General features: G+C 33.6%; 1 long non-coding RNA gene across 3 annotated transcripts in view; it reads right to left on the reverse strand.

Moving 5' to 3' along the window:
* Nucleotides 1-15,538, reverse strand: part of LOC141377620 (uncharacterized) — a 269,344-nt gene that overhangs the window by 143,632 nt on the left and 110,174 nt on the right. The window lies entirely within an intron of this gene.

Here is a 15,538-nt window from a genome sequence, read left to right on the forward strand (position 1 = left end):
CATGTGTCGCTAACAGGTGAACTCACCCAATATGCTGGAATAATGCTGATGATGATGGTATAGTAACCTTGGATATATATATATATATATATATATATATATAGAGAGAGAGAGAGAGAGAGAGAGAGAGAGAGAGAGTCAGAATTATTAGCTCCCCTGTTTATTTTTTCCCCAATTTCTGTTAAACGAAGATTTCTTTCAGCACATTTCTAATCATAATAGTGTTAATATCTCATTTCTAAACACTGATTTATTTTCTCTTTGTCATGATGACTGTAAATAATATTTTACTAGATATTTTTTAAGACACTTCTATACAGCTTAAAGTGACATTTAAAAGCTTGACTAGGGTAGTAAGGGGAACTAGGCAGGTTAGGGTAATTAGGCAAGGTATTGTATAATGATGGTTTGTTCTGTAGACTATCGAAAAAATATATAGCTTAAAGGGGCTATTAATATTGACCTTAAATGGTGTTTAAAAAATTAAAAACTGCTTTTATTCTAGCCGAAATAAAACAAATAAGACTTTCTCCAGAAGAATAATATTATCAGACATACTGTGAAAATTTCCTTGCTCTGCTAAACATCATTCGGGAAATATTTTAATACTTAAATATATATATATATATATATATATATATATATATATATATATATTAAAAGGGGGGCAAATAATTAAATAATTCTGACTTTAACTGTAGATCATGGTTTCACTATATCACTGTATTGTGTTTTACTGCTCTAAATACAATATATTTTATTTTAAGATACATTTTAAATATTTAAGGACAGTAAACATGTCAGGCAAATTAAATAATTAGTCCTGATATATGCAAAATTACAAAAACAAATATTTAAAAATATCTATTTCACCTTTTAAATTTCAGTATTAGAGGTTAGAGGTCTCTAATACTGAAATAAATGTATTTTACGAGGGTTTTTAGGGAAATGTTGTAAAATTGCAAGGTTTACCTTCTGGTTTAGTTTGGCTTTTGAAGTAGCAGAAATACCGTGATTTTACCAACGGTCTGAACACAGGTAAACAACATCGAAGGTCTTTTTTCCCTAATATAATCAAAGCATTCAACAGTATTTAAATATCTGCATATTTACAAAATCTACAATCTAAAAGCGTTGCCAGATTGAACAGTGTGATCTTTTAGTTGTGAAGTTTACCAAATAAAGTCAATCCAATTTTAAACATTAAAATCAAGTTAAAAGATATTACTTTTATTTCACATATTAGGATTTTAATTATGATACTCCCAAAATAATTCTGCAGAAATCCACAGATTTTTACCACAATTCTGGGCAGAAATAGCAAAAACCGTCCGCAGACTCCGTCTAGCCCTACTCATCTCTAATGACTGATTTCTCTTTGTCATGATGACAGCACATAATATTAGACTTGATATTCTTCAAGACGCTAGTAAAGAAAAAAGACAGAAGGACAAATAATATTGACTTCAACTGTACAAAGAAGGAACAGCATAACAGAACATTTTTTTGCGAAAAAACTTTTCCAAACCGCAGTAAACCTTGAAGCCGGTTATCATCCCATCCCTACTCAACACAACAACACTAACTTCAGTCTTTATATAATGAAGTGTGGCTGATGAGTGAAAATGGAGAGAAGCAGAAAGAACAGGTCTGTGTGTGTGTGTGTGTGTGTGTGTGTGTGTGTGTAACCTCAGTGTCACATATGAACACATCAACGCTTCTCTGCCAGCTGGAGAGCCGCTTCCCCAGGGTCTGAACACTGGAATCTGGCTAAAGCAGCACAATCTCACACTGTTCTTTATCTTACTGTAAACACTCACACAATGCTTTAGATTGCAAAGCTCAAACATAGATAATCACAGCAAATAATTAAGTTTTTACAGTTATTACAGATATTACAGTTATGTTCTGGATAGGTTTGTATTATTATTATTATTATGATTATAATGGTGATGATAATTATTATTATTATTTTTTTTTATTATTATCATGTTTTTATTTTTTATGTATTTTATTATTATTATTATTTATTATTATTATTATTATTATTATTATTATTATTATTATTATTATTATTATTATTATTATTATGATTACTATGTATTTTAATATTATTGTTTTATTATTATTATTAGTAGTATTATTATTATTATTATCATTGTGTGTTTATTTTTATGTATTTTATTTATTATTATTATTATTATTATTATTATTATTTATTTTTATTTTTGTTAATATTATTATTATCATTATTATTATTGTTGTTTTGTATTTTATTATTATTGTTTTTATTATTATTATTATTGTTATTATTTTTATTATTACTATTATTTTTTATTATTATTATTAATAGTAGTAGTAGTAGTAGTAGGATACATTCTATTTTTAATATTATACATATTATTATTATTATTATTATTATTTATTTATTTTATTTATTAATAACATCATTATACATTTTTATATTATCATTATTATTTACTTTATTATTATTATTTGCAAATTAGTAGATTTGATTTTTTACATCTATTCATTAATTGACAAATCTGCTTTATATCATGGGTCTAATTTTGTTTTATTCTATTTTAATTCCTATTTTTTTCGTATAATTTAATTATCTTATTTAATTATTTTTTCATTTATGATTACATTTTTATAATAATTGTTTTATAATAATTGTTATAATATTTAATGTCATGTAAATCGTTCTATAATTATTCTTTTTTATAATTAAATGTATTATTGCATTTTTTTGTTAATTTAATATCTATCTATCTATCTCACTAAAAATCCTTTAAATATATGCTTTAAACAAAATACACTGCTATTTTATTTTCATATTTCGGGTTGTACACACTTAGACATTGCAGGCAGGCAAATTAAATTTCATAGTGTCTGTGTGTGTGTGTGTCTGTGTGTGTGTGTGTGTGTGTGTGTGTGTGTGTGTGTGTGTGTGTGTGTGTGTGTGTGTGTGTGTGTGTGTGTGTGTGTGTGAAGAGCTCAGAGCCAAAAGCAGAAGAAACAGCCTTAAACAGATTCACCGTGATTAATAATTCTGCTGCTTCAAAATCTCAAATCCTCTGCAGATGCTTTTCACCCATTACCTATTTTGGTTTTGATAATAAAGGAGGGAGAAAAGGGTGAAATAATTTGCCTTTTTCAGGAGGAGTGCTTGCATAATTCACAGGCCCTGAAACACGTCTCTTACAGACAGAACTCAACATCTCTTCAGATAATTGTGTCTCCGGCTGTAATTCCTGCTCCTGAAACTCTGACCTGCTCCTCACACTCACTCACTCACACTCACACTCACTCACTCACACTCACACTCACACACACACCCATGCACACACTTATTATTGTTTACATATACTCATAACGGAGAGCAGATTTTCAACACATTTCTGCACATAACAGTTTTAATAACTCATCTCTAATCACTGAATATATATATATATATATATATATATATATATATATATATATATATATATATATATATACATATATACATATATATATATATATATATATATATATATATATATATATATATATATATATATATATATATATACATATATACATATATATATATAAAGCATGCACTGCAAACATGTTTTAGCACTTTTTTATGAGTTTGTCTTGTATCTAATCTAAAAATCTAAAAATTCCTAAACCCAGAGGCATTTTCTAGACAAGCAAAAAATATTTTCTTTTTTTTTTCAGAAATAATGAGTCAAAATTAGGTGAGTTTTTCATTAAAACAAGCTAAATAATAATGGCAGTGGGGTACGCAGAAAAATATTATGTCAAAACAAAAAAAGATTATTTTGCTTATTATTGACAGATTATTTTATTTATAATAATAATATATAAAGCATATTAGGAGAAACTCAATTAATGTTGGCATATTATTGCTGAAAATAAGATAATATTTTTACATCCATGAAAAATGCTTCTTGATTTAAATATTTGTAGATATTTGGACTAGAAACAAGACAAACACATAAAACAGTGATAAAAACAACCTGTTTGCAGAGCATGCTTTAATATACTTAATTTGTAAGTCAAATTCATCTTTCATTAGTTTATTTATTTATTTATTCATGCATTCATTTTATATTTAATGCATCCCATCAAAATGTGACTTTTTGTACACTGCATTAAACTGTGATCTCAGGTTTTACAGATGAAAATATTTTACCAGTGAAAATATTAGTACATTTTCTTTTAACCGTTGGTATTTGTGTGTAATTGAGTAAGTTTTTATGGATATATTTTTATTTTATTTGGATTTATATTTATATGTGTATATATATATATTTTTTTTTATTTAATTTATTTTTATAAATTGTATGTTTTTCTGTTTGTTTGTTTATTTTTTAAAACATTATTATTTTGAGTATTTAAACAATCCAAATTAGAAATGTTTTGAAAATAATCAGATAAAATGAAAATGTTTTTAAGTGTTTACAAATTAAAATATTAAAATAGCAATAATAATAATAATAATAATAATAATAATAATAATAAATACAACAACAATAATATATACTAAAATTAATAATAATAAATATATACAAATATCAATTAATCAAATAATAATATAAAAAAATAAAACATACAAAAATATTTTATGTTTATAATTATGTTTTCGGTCTTTTTCATTCAAACTGAGCTAAATGTGATTGATTGATTGATTGATTGATTGATTGATTGATTGATTGATTGATTGATTGATTGATTGATTGATTGATTGATTGATTGATTGATTGATTGATTGATTAAACTTACAATAACAGTGTGCCAAGTGAAATGCATCCAGAAATAACTGCATTTTCTTCTACACTACTGAAAAGCATCGGGGAACAAAAAATATTTACCAAAAGATGTTGTCAACAGTGAGTCGAGTCGAGTCTCACACACTTCACATCATTTCTGCCAATGCAAAGTATCTCAAATCATTTACATCTACTCATCTAAGTAGAGGCTTTTATGCAAAACGATGTACAAATGCCTTAACTCAAGCCAACAATATTCACAGAACACAAAGCCAAATTAAAAGCAGCACACGGGTTATAGAGCAGATCTGAATGCAGACATCAAGAGAAAGAAAAAGCACTGAAATCTAATCTAGTTATGAAGATCGACTCTTCAGCTTTGACTTTGCACAGTCAATTTCTGTTAACTAACATGAACACATACTGTGATAAATGTATTGTCCACTGTTTGATCACGTCAGTAAATGCATTAACTAATACAACCTTACTGTATAGTGTGACCCTTTACAGCTTGCAGAAATGGAGACGTGACTCATAAAAGCACAGGCTTAGTTACCTGAATATTCACACTCTCAGACTAATCGTAGATGTTTTCCCCAGTTACTCAGCGGACACATCTGGCACAGAACAAAGCATCGGATAAACAAGTAAATGTGGACAATGCAGTCGCGGATATGTGGGTCAAGGTAGATAGAGCGGAATGTACAGTACAGACCGCATATGATGATCAGCGCACACATTCACAAACACTCATAAGCAGATATTTATTCATAACGGCCTCTTTATTCTTAATGCTAACTTTTTTTCCTGTTAGAAATCCTGTATTGACAACAAATCTTCTATAAAATAAGTTTTTAGAGCTTAGGATCAGTATGATAGTGTTAAAGGCCTAGTATGTCCCTTTTACAAGATGTAAAATGCAGCTCTGATGTGTAAGTAGTGAAGTTTGAGCTGAAAATAGCACATTAATTGTGTTTTCTAACTGTCTGAAACTGACCCTTTTTAATCTTTAATCTTAATTGTTTTGCTTTGGTGACTGTCGCTTTAAATGCAAATGAGATTGTGGTTTATTCAGTAGAGGGCGGAGCTACAAATGCCAGTGTGTCAGCATAGTGGCAAATTCAAAACAGGATTTTTTCATTAACTAATATTAATACAAGATGGAGGAATACTGTAATAAATGCACTGTTCAATGTTTCCTAATACATTAATACAGCAGTATTATACCATATTAGCAGTTTATTAAAGTCGCCATGAAATGAAAAAGTTAAGATTGTCCTTTTTTCCATATCATGACATACATTCAATTAAAATGTCCTGAAATGAGAAAAAAATGCAGGGCGGTGCATGATTTTGTCATTTAGGGACTATTTTATTGTTGAAAGTTGGGCGTGGCTAAAATAATGAAGGAAGATTAATGAATGGATGAATGCAAGGCAGAAACTAAACATGTACTGATTAAAAAAAAAAAAAAAAAAGTACTGTTAGGAAACCCTAAAGCCCCGCCCTAAACTACAAATAGCCCCGCCCTAACACACTGAAAAAAGTTCTAAGGACTAATAGCTCCGCCCTAATAGACTGATAACCCCAGTCTAAAGGAGTGATAGCTCCACCCACAAGGACTGATAGCTCGGCCCTAAAAGACTGATAACCCCAGCCTAAATGACTGATAGCTCCGCGCTAATGGACTGATTGCTCTGCCCCAAAAGATTGATAGCTTTGACATAAAGGAATGAAAGCTCAATCCTAAATAAATAATAGCTCCGCTCTAAAGGACTGGCAGCTCCATCCTAATGGACTGATAACTCCACCCTAAATGACTGATAAACACACCCAAAATGACTGATAGCCCAGCCCAAAAACACTAATAACTCTGCCCTAAATGACTGATAAACACACCCAAAATGACTGATAGCCCAGCCCAAAAACACTAATAACTCTGCCCTAAATGACTGATAGCTCTGCCTTAAAAGACTGATAACCCCGCCCAAAAGGACTAATGGCTCCACCCTAAAGGTCTGATAGCTCCACCCTAATTGACTATTAACCACACCCTAAAAGACTGATAGCTCCGCCCTAATGGCCTGATAGCCTTCCCCTACATGACTGATAGCTCCACCCAAAAGAACTGAATGTATGATAACCACACCCTTAAGGACTTACAGCCTCGCCCTAAAACACTAATAACTCTGCCCTAAATGACTGATAGCTCCGCCCAAAAGGCCTGATAGCCTTGCCCTAAATGACTGATAGCCCTACCCTAAATAAACTTATAGTTCCACCCAAAAATACTAATAGCTCCGCCCTAAATAAACTGATAACTCCGCCCTAAATGATTAATAACTACACCCTAAAAGACTGATAGCCCCGCCCTAAAACACTAACAACTCTGGCCTAAAGGACTGACAGGACAGCCCCACCCTAAATAACTGATAGCTCCACCCACAAATACTGATAGCTCCGCCATAAAACACTAACAGCCCTGCCCTAAATGACTGATAGCCCTGCCCTAAATAAACTGAAAGCTCCACCCAAAAATAATAATAGCTCCGCCCTAAATAAACGGATAGCTCCGCCCTAAATGACTAATAACCACAACCTAAAGGACTGATAGCCCCGCCCTTAAACACAAACAGCTCTGCCCTAAAGGACTGACAGGACAGCCCCACCCAAAATAACTGATAGCCCTGCCCTAAATGACTGATAGCCCTGCACTGAAAAATCTATAGCCCCGCCCTAAAACACTAACAGCTCTGGCCTAAAAGACGGATAGCCCTGCCCTAAATGAATGATAGCTCCACCCTGAAGGGCGGATAGCCCTGCCCTAAATGAATGATAGCTCCACCCTGAAGGGCTGATAGCCCCGCCCTAAAACACTAACAGCTCTGCCTTAAAAGACGGATAGCCCTGCCCTAAATGAATGATAGCTCCACCCTGAAGGACTGATAGCCCTGCCCTAAATGAATGATAGCTCCACCCTGAAGGACTGATAGCCCCGCCCTAAAACACTAACAGCTCTGCCTTAAAAGACGGATAGCCCTGCCCTAAATGAATGATAGCTCCACTCTGAAGGACTGATAGCCCCGCCCTAAAACACTAACAGCTCTGCCTTAAAAGACGGATAGCCCTGCCCTAAATGAATGATAGCTCCACCCTGAAGGATTGATAGCCCTGCCCTAAATGAATGATAGCTCCACCCTGAAGGATTGATAGCCCTGCCCTAAATGAATGATAGCTCCACCCTGAAGGACTGATAGCCCCACCCTAAATGAATGATAGCTCCACCCTGAAGGACTGATAGCCCCACCCTAAATGAATGATAGCTCCACCCTGAAGGACTGATAGCCCCACCCTAAAACACTAACAGCTCTGCCCTAAAGGCAGACCATATGACCAGAAGTGCAAAAAGGTCATTTCAATGGGAGAGGGCAGTTTAGGATGTTTGATCAACGATTATGAGGACACCGGATTTTTTAGGGAATAATGTTGTGCACAGATACATCAGTTACAACAAGCACTACTATATACACACACAAAAATAAGAGTGAATTTTAATTTACAGGCAACTTTAACAACAAGAATTGTACCTTAAGATAAAGTGTGGCCGAGATGTGTTAAGAGTATGTTCATGAGCCCAGATTTCAGCCTCAGACTCCCAGATATCCACAGTTTTCATCAAACTTAGGAAATGTGCATTTAGGGGCCCTCCAGAGGCTCGGGGTCCGGAGCTCCTGAGAGTCCTTAAAGTCAAACAATAGCTGGTGTGGCCTCCTCCGCAGTGCGCTGCAATGTTAGGCAGAGACTCTCAAAAGGACAATGGGGTGCAAATTGATTTATGAGGATTCTGGGAGCCATAATGTGCAGTTGTAACAAGGAATCAATGGGCTAGAAAAATGCTAACAGCAGACCTTTATGTCCTGGGCCTTTGTCCCTGCACAATTTAATTAATTTTCCTCTCTCGCTCTCTCTCTTTTTTTCCTGGTGACGGCTGATGGAAAGCTACATCAGTGCTGCTCCGGTTCAGCAGAGGTGAAGAAGCTCATCTTACAACAGAAAGAAGAGTAAATATGACAGACAGAATGAGGTTTCTCTCTCCGCGGGATCGTCTCCAGGTGAGAAAGTTAACTGGAAAAAAATTAAAAAGGTGAGAGGACTGTGATTTGGGCCAGCGCTCAATATTGAGTCGCCGGGATTTATTTGTTCTGCTCGCGATCGTTGGAGAAACGTGCCTTTACAACAATCAGAATATGAGCATACATGAGCACCACCCATATAGATCATCTCTTTTAAATGATTGTTATTTATATAGGATGCTTTATGGTAATATATCTAATCTAAATCTAATGAAATGACCTAAGATCATGATGCAAAAATATGCACACCCCAGTGTATATATACAAGGGAAATATAGTAAATAAAATGATGAATAAAGAGGAGAAATCATCAAAACTATGTAAAAGATGACTCAGTTATTTGTGTTAAATTTACCTCAATTTGATTTATATGTATCTTTCTATTCTGTCAAGGTGTTTGATGACCAAACTCTTATTTTATTCAACATAACTAATGAAACTTTAATCCAAAATTTTATTTTATTATTTTATTTCATAATTTTATTTTATATTTGAATTTAATTTTTATACTTTTATTTTATTGTTGTTATTTTTATATATTTTGTAATTTATTGTACAATTGTATTTTTCTTTTGTTTTATTTTATTATTTTATTTAATTTTAAATAAAAATATACTTTATAATTGTTTTGTTTTTGTTTTATAATTTTATATAATTTTATTATTATTTTTTATATTTTTATTTTATTTTATACTTTTTTATTATTATTTTTATTTATATAACTTGATCATTACTGTTTTGTTGTATTTTATCATTTTTTTATTTTATGATTTAATTTAATTTTGTTTTTATTTAATTTACTTTCATAATTAAATTTTATTTTATATATTATTATTAATTGATACTTTAATTTTATTATTAATTTTATATATTTTATAATTAATTTAATTTTATTATTATATTTTTGTTTTATTTTAATATTTTATTTAACATTTTTTTTATTTTAGGTTTTGTTCTTTTTTATTTTGCCATTTATTTTATTGTATAATTTGATATTTTTTATTTTATTTAAATATTATATTTTATTATTTTATTTTTGTTTTATTTGATAATTTTACTTAATTGTACAACTTCCTTGTTGTTTCATTTCAACTCGTGCAGAAATATGTAATATTTTTTGCACAAACGTCACACATTTCTCCAAGGGAGGGAGAATTGCAGAGCAGACAAGAAAGACGCCACTTCCAATAAAAACATTAAACTGTGCTTTGAAATCAGATGTCATCTTCGTAGTCTGTTCTCTCTCAGGTCCAACTTATTTTCCTGCTATTCCAGCGGCTGACATAGAAAAAACACAAACATTGCACCCGCGCTCAAATTGTTGTGACATTATGTGGTAATGAGTGTTTCTCTGCGCAACGCTACAGGCCATGCACATCAAGCCAAAGGCAAAAATGAAAGCATTACTTTCCTCTGATAGTGTGTTTATTACAGTAAACAATCAAAACTCTTGGGCTGGGATGTGTTGTACTTGCTTTGTTTGTCCTAAAAATAGTGTAATGCATGCACACACACACACACACACACGCACACACACACTCTCAGACCAAGACTAATAAAACAGGAAATTGGAAAGAGGATAATTAGCTGCGGGTACTGCTATTGCCCTATTACCCAAGACCTCCTAATCCTCTAATTACACCATTTGTCTATCCATTCCTCCATTTTCCTGGAGCTGTAAGCAAGAGGAAGACTGTAGTAATTACGCTTAGCATTAGAGAGACTCGACTCGGAGGTGCACAAAGAAAGCTTAAGCGAACACAAACACACACAGAGACTCGGCTAATCCTCTTAAAACATGCCGAACACAATCATCATAACTGAATTTGCCATATTGTCATGAGTTTGAATGTCTACATTTGGACTTCTCAGACCGAGTGCTGTGGGAAAGACATTCTTTCAGAATGAGACACAACAAGAGCTGGAGTTCAGCGCTGTTAAAAGTGGCCTTTTTTATGTTCACCTGTTTATTAAAACTGGATGGAGTGTAGGGCTGTGTATTGGCAAGGGCCTCACGATATGATACATATCACAATACATGGGTCACGATACAATATATCGTATTAATTAATATAAATTATATATTAATATAAATATATATATATATACACAACGATATATTGCGATACATTATATATTGTGCGACGAATTATAATGCCATTTCCAATTTATTTTCTATCCATTTTAATTCATGAGAACTGCACAGTGTGATTGGACAGAGAACTGACTGAAATGTATTAAATGCATATTGTTATTATGCACTTAACTAAAACGTACATGCCACTAAAGTCACATATAAATGAAAGAAACTATTTATAAAACTAAAGCAAGTAAAAAAAAATGTGAATGCATCAAGTGAACATAAAACTGGAGCACAGTGCTCTAATACAGTGCTTACCCAGGAAACCGGAGCACCCGGAGAAAACCCACGCCAACACAGGGAGAACATACAGGGTTTAACGCTATGGATTTTTTCTACTGGCCCGATTGGACCAGTGGTTCAAATTTTTACTTGCCCTGCCAAAATTTTCACTGGACCCACGAAAGAAATAAAAAAGTTAATTGCTATTTATTAGCCACATATATTAAAGATTGTGTCACAAAATAATGTCTGTAAATGAAGAATTTAAATATTTGAAAAATGTTAAAATATTTAGCAGTAAAAAACAGCAGTATGGAAAATGTGCAGGTATTTTATTGCTAAACAAATGGTGGCTGACTTAAAAGTGATGGCAAACTATGCAAAACATCACTTTATTTTTTGTTGTGTTGTACGCATTTAAATGTTTCCACAACGTTAGAAACAGACGTTTTCTTTTAGCCTCGTAATTTGATGTTGCGGCCATGTTGCTGCCTATTAAAATTTAGTGACAAGGCAGGACTGCCCTGATCGGGCCAGTAATGATTCTGTCTACTGTCCCGAGCATCTTTCTCGCTGGCCCTGGGCCATCGGGCAGTCCTTATCGTTGAGCCCAGACATGCAAACTCCACACAGAAATGCCAGCTGATCCAGCCGAAACTCGAAACAGCAACCGTTTTGCTGTGAGGTGATCTTGCTACCCACTGCACCACCATGCTGCCCTAACTTCTTAATTAACGTTTGATTGCCTGTCTTTTACCCTCTGTCTGATGCTATATGAAGGTAATTAAATGTATGCAATTTCTCATGTACACTGAGCAGTGTATTAGTGAGCGAATCGCTGGATTCATTAAAAATATGGCTCAAAGGGAGGACGAGTTCACCAATCAGACATTACTGCTACTTTCATTAGAGCAAGAGCAGAAGTCAAGATTTCCACTGACTTTGCTCAAACGAAGCTATCGACTTCATGAACACTCGAATTACTGCAATAAACGAATCACAGGAAACACTCAGCACACTGAAAACCGCTCGATACAAATGAAAACATGACTTCAAGCACTAGCTAGTTCCTATATTCTGTTCTGTCTTCACCTCTGGCACTGATGTCTGAAATATGAAAATGCATTAATATTTGATAGATTTGCTTTCTAACATGCGCACATCTGTGTACTTACACTACACACGGCTGTAGCAGAAGCTGCTCTCTTTTTTTTTTGCATCGGGTTATACTGTATCTATCAATATTATGTTTATTAGTTCTATTTATCATTAGTTAGGATGTTAGATCTTATCCATCCATCCATCCATCTTTCTATCCATCCATCCATCCATCCATCCATCCATCCCATCCATCCATCCATCCATCCATCCATCCATCCATCCATCCATCCATCCATCCATCCATCCATTCATCCATCCATCCATCCATCCATCCATCCATCCATCCATCCATCCATCCATCCATCCATTCATCCATCCATCCATCCATTCATCCATCCATCCATCCATCCATCTTTCTATCCATCCATCTTTCTATCCATCCATCCATCCATCCATCTTTCTATCTATCCATCCATCCATCCATCTTTCTATCTATCCATCCATCCATCCATCCATCTTTTTTATCCATCCATCCATCCATCTATCCATCCATCCATCTTTCTACCCATCCATCCATCTTTCTATCCATCCATCCATCCATCTTTCTACCCATCCATCCATCTTTCTATCTATCTATCCATCCATCCACCCATCCATCTTTTTTATCCATCCATCCATCCATCTATCAATCCATCCATCCATCCATCCATCCATCCATCCTTCTATCCATCCATCCATCTTTTTTATCCATCCATACACCCATCCATCCATCCATCTTTTTATCCATCCATCCATCCATCCATCTTTCTATCCATCCATCCATCCATCCATCTTTTCTATCCATCTATCCACCCATCTATCTATCTATCTATCTATCTATCTATCTATCTATCTATCTATCTATCTATCTATCTATCTATCTATCTATCTATCTATCCATTCATCCATCTTTCTATCCATTCATCCATCTTTCTATCATCCATCCATCCATCCATCCATCTTTTTATCCATCCATCCATCCATCCATCCATCTTTTTTATCCATCCATCCACCCATCCATCCATCCATCCATCCATCCATCCATCCATCCATCCATCTATCTATCTATCTATCTATCTATCTATCTAGCTATCGTTGCATCAGTCATTCTATCTATCTATCTATCTATCTATCTATCTATCTATCTATCTATCTATCTATCTATCTATCTATCTATCTATCTATCCATTTATCTATCTATCTATCTATCTATCTATCTATCTATCTATCTATCTATCTATCTATCTATCTATCTATCGTTGCATCAGTCATTCTATCTATCTATCTATCTATCTATCTATCTATCTATCTATCTATCTATCTATCTATCGTTGCATCAGTCATTCTATCTATCTATCTATCTATCTATCTATCTATCTATCTATCTATCTATCTATCGTTGCATCAGTCATTCTATCTATCTATCTATCTATCTATCTATCTATCTATCTATCTATCTATCTATCTATCTATCTATCTATCTATCTATCTATCTATCTATCTATCTACCATATGTTTGATATATTGATTTCTTCAATCTATCATTCATTCTATCCTTCTATTTATGATTCGTTCAATCCATCATTCGATCGTTCATTCAATCAATCGTGTGTTTGTTCTATCATTCATTCTATTCATAATTCTTGCTTTCATCTTATCTATCGTTCTAGCTATCGTTCCATTATTTCCATTATATCTGTCTGTCTATAATGCATTCAATCTATCATTCAAATGTTCACTCAATCGAGCCTTTGCGTCTTTAATCCATCATTCATTTAATCATTTGTTTGTTCTATTATTCATTTATCATTCTAGCTATCAGTCGATCATTCTATCCATCATTCTGTCTATTGTTCTATCAATTGTTTGTTCAATCTTTCATTTGTTCGTTCAATCTATCCTTCATTCTATTGTTCTAGCTATCCATCTATCATTCTACCTATCGTGCTATCTATCGTTCCATTTATCATTCTATCAGTGTATCGTTGTCTCATTCTGATGTTCTATAAATATATATATTGTTCTATAGTTCTAGCATTTTATTGTTTGATCTATCATTCTCTCTATGGTTCGATCGGTCTATCTATTGTTCTATCTATCTACTGACCTCAAGCTCTAGTTAGTTTTATTCTATACATTCTGTTCTGTCTTCACCTCTGGCACTGATGTCTGAAATATGAAAATGCATTAATATTTGATAGATTTGCTTTCTAACATGCGCACATCTGTGTACTTACACTACACACGGCTGTAGCAGAAGCTGCTGTCTAAAGGCTGAAGGGAATTGTTGTTTTTTAAAGCGTCGGGTTAAGTGTCCTTTCAACAACTCTTTCCTCCAGAACTCATATGCATAATTAATGAGGCTTGGAGGTAAAAGAGTGTTAGTGTAGCGGGAGAGTTTTAGCTCGAGCATCAAATATTTGATCATTGTGTCTGATTAATACATTTCTGCTGAACACAGATGTATTAATTATGATGTGATGAAGATGGCTTCCTTGTGGAAATGTGCCAGAAATGTACTCGTGTCAATTAATTTGTCTCCTCCAATAAAGAGTCTCCTCTGGAGGCCGTGTTGGTGGAAAAATTGGTCTTTTGTGGACGAAGAGCTTGATTCTGGGGAGCTATAAGAGTATTCGGCCAGCATCTTAGTGATGTGTTGGAGCAGGTGTCGTAACCATGGTAACAGCAGAAACCGGATGCTGTGTACAGTGCATTAGAGATGATGGATGAAGATGCTGTGATTGTGTGACTTGCGGCCACACACACACACACACACACACACACACACACACACACACACACACACACACACACACACACACACACACACACACACACACACACACACTCATCTGTCTGTCTGCAGAAAGGGTTTATAATGTGACAGTTGTGATACAAAAGCTTTTGTTTTCCTGTCTGTCTGTCTGTCTGTCTATTGTTAGTTATATCTATCATTTGTTTGTTAGTAAGTTTGTAAGTTAGCTAGTTGGTTAGTTCTATCCATAATTAGTTTGTTAGTTAGTTTGTAAGTTGGTTAGTTAGCTTGTTAGTTCTATATATCATTAGTTTGTTAGATATTTGACTTGTGAGTTAGTTGGTTAGATATATCTATCACTAGT

This window comes from Danio rerio, chromosome 14, assembly GCF_052040795.2.
Source record: "Danio rerio strain M-AB ecotype USA chromosome 14, GRCz13ab, whole genome shotgun sequence".
Taxonomy (NCBI): Eukaryota; Metazoa; Chordata; class Actinopteri; order Cypriniformes; family Danionidae; genus Danio; species Danio rerio.